Source organism: Pygoscelis adeliae, unplaced genomic scaffold (genome assembly GCF_000699105.1).
Source record: "Pygoscelis adeliae isolate BGI_AS28 unplaced genomic scaffold, ASM69910v1 Scaffold83, whole genome shotgun sequence".
Taxonomy (NCBI): domain Eukaryota; kingdom Metazoa; phylum Chordata; class Aves; order Sphenisciformes; family Spheniscidae; genus Pygoscelis; species Pygoscelis adeliae.
In genome coordinates, this window is record NW_008824467.1 from 3,271,463 (window position 1) to 3,273,344 (window position 1,882).

The window sequence follows — 1,882 nt, forward strand, 5'->3', positions numbered from 1 at the left end:
GCCCCCCCGCCCGCCGGCCTGAGGCGAGTCGGGATCGGTCGGTCGCGAGGGGGCCGCGGCGTCTCCTCAGCGGGCCCCCAGAGGGGTTGTTTCTCCTGCCAGCTCCGCGCCCGTTGTCGGCGGTTACTGAGCGGGTGGGGGCCGCCTGGCTGCCTTTTACCCCGGTTTTATAGTGTGAAGTTGGTCCCTCGCCGGCTCCCTCCTTCCCGGGCCGGATTCCGTGCAGAACGGAGGCCCCTGCGGGGGTCGGGTGTGGCGAGGGCTTGGGCAAATGCCTTAACTTCCCCGTTTTATAAGTGTTTGGGGTTTTTTTAACCCCTTTGGGCATGCCCCCTTTTCTGGCACAGCTCAAACTTTCAGTTAGCTAAGCCTGCCTCTGGCTCACAGAAATGGTAACTTTAAAATTGGTAATTACATCCTTGCTTCTGTGGTCTGTGCTGTCGCCATAGGCGGTTCGGGGCTGCATGGCGGTGTCCGCACCGCACTGAGCAGCGGGGTTTTAACTGCTCTGGGGTCCAGTTGTGCTGTATTTATTTTTTGCCACCCCCCACTTTGCTGAAACTCTTGGTTTTGTGAGCTGTTGTTTTATTGCCCCCTTGTTTCCCGCTCCCTCGTCGTTCCTGCCCACCACAGACTCAGGCACCTGGTGTGGGTTAAAACCTAACCCTAACCGTGTCACGCTTCAGAGCGTGCTGCCAGCGAAGCTGCGGAGTGGGAGTTGGCGTGGCTTGGCGTGGCAGATCTCCTTCGTAGGCAGGACGGGGTTTGTGCCAGAGGCACGTGCGGTAATTGCAGACGGCACTGCCCAAGAGATGGACTTGTAGGCCGTGCCACCCAGGGATGCACCTGGTTATCACAACACGCCGGTAACCCTTTCCAAAAAGTTTTTGCTGGTGCAGGAGGTGGCGTGTCTAGTCCGGCTTTGCATAAAGTAGGGATTAGATGTTTCTGTCCCCAAGTACCTTTCCACCTACACTCAAGAGCAAGTGCCGTCTTCCTGGTGAAAGATGCCTGCACTCGTGAAAGCGTGCCAGGGCAGGGCAGGAGCAGAGCTGCTTCCTCTGGCACAGCCTCAGCTTCTTAAGCCACAGGCTGTGCCTTTGTCTCTGAACATCATTGCCACCGTTGTCTAAAACTGTCTACAGTTTCACTGCCATGGACTTCTAGTCCATGAATTTGATTTTTTGGGGGGGCTAAATGTCATACGCTTTGGCCTCCAAATTGTCTTCTGGCAGTATATTCCAGTTTAATTATGCGTAAGTACTTCGCTTGTTCAGACCTTCTGCCTGGGATTTCATTTTATGCCCTTTTGTGATTCTTACGTTCTGGGACAGAGACAATTGCAGCTGCCCATTTTCCTTGTCCAAGCCAGTCATAACTTTACACCAGTTTTCTCTCTTCCAGTATGCATAGTTTTATTTAATCTTTCTTCATATAAAAGGTATTCTAGATGTTTGAGCACCTGTGCTGCCCTTTTCTCTACCTTTTTTAGGTTGGTTTTATTATTCTGTGATAGAGTAGCCTGAATTACATGCAGCACTCAGGGTATGAATGCACAGTACAGATGTGTACCATGGCATAATTATGCCCATCTCTTGTCCATATCCATTTTTAATTATTTCTAACATTCATTTTCCTTCTCTGACCTTCACAAGCCCGGAGCCAAACTGTTCATCAAACCGCTCAGGGTGACTCCAGATGTCTTTTCTGAGTGGTAGCTGGTTTAAGACCCCTTGTTGTGGCTGTATAGTCGTATTCCACGTGCAGTATTTTGCATTTATCAGGAGTTCATTTGTCATTATATAACCTGGTCTCTAGGAATCATGAGATATTTCTTTCACAGTGAGCTTCCCCCCTCCCCCCCCCCCCAAACACACAAACC

At 51.3% G+C, this 1,882-nt stretch overlaps 1 protein-coding gene across 1 annotated transcript in view; it reads left to right on the plus strand.

The window, feature by feature from the left end:
• PPIC (peptidylprolyl isomerase C (cyclophilin C)) overlaps nucleotides 1-1,882 on the plus strand; it is an 8,964-nt gene that overhangs the window by 610 nt on the left and 6,472 nt on the right. The window lies entirely within an intron of this gene.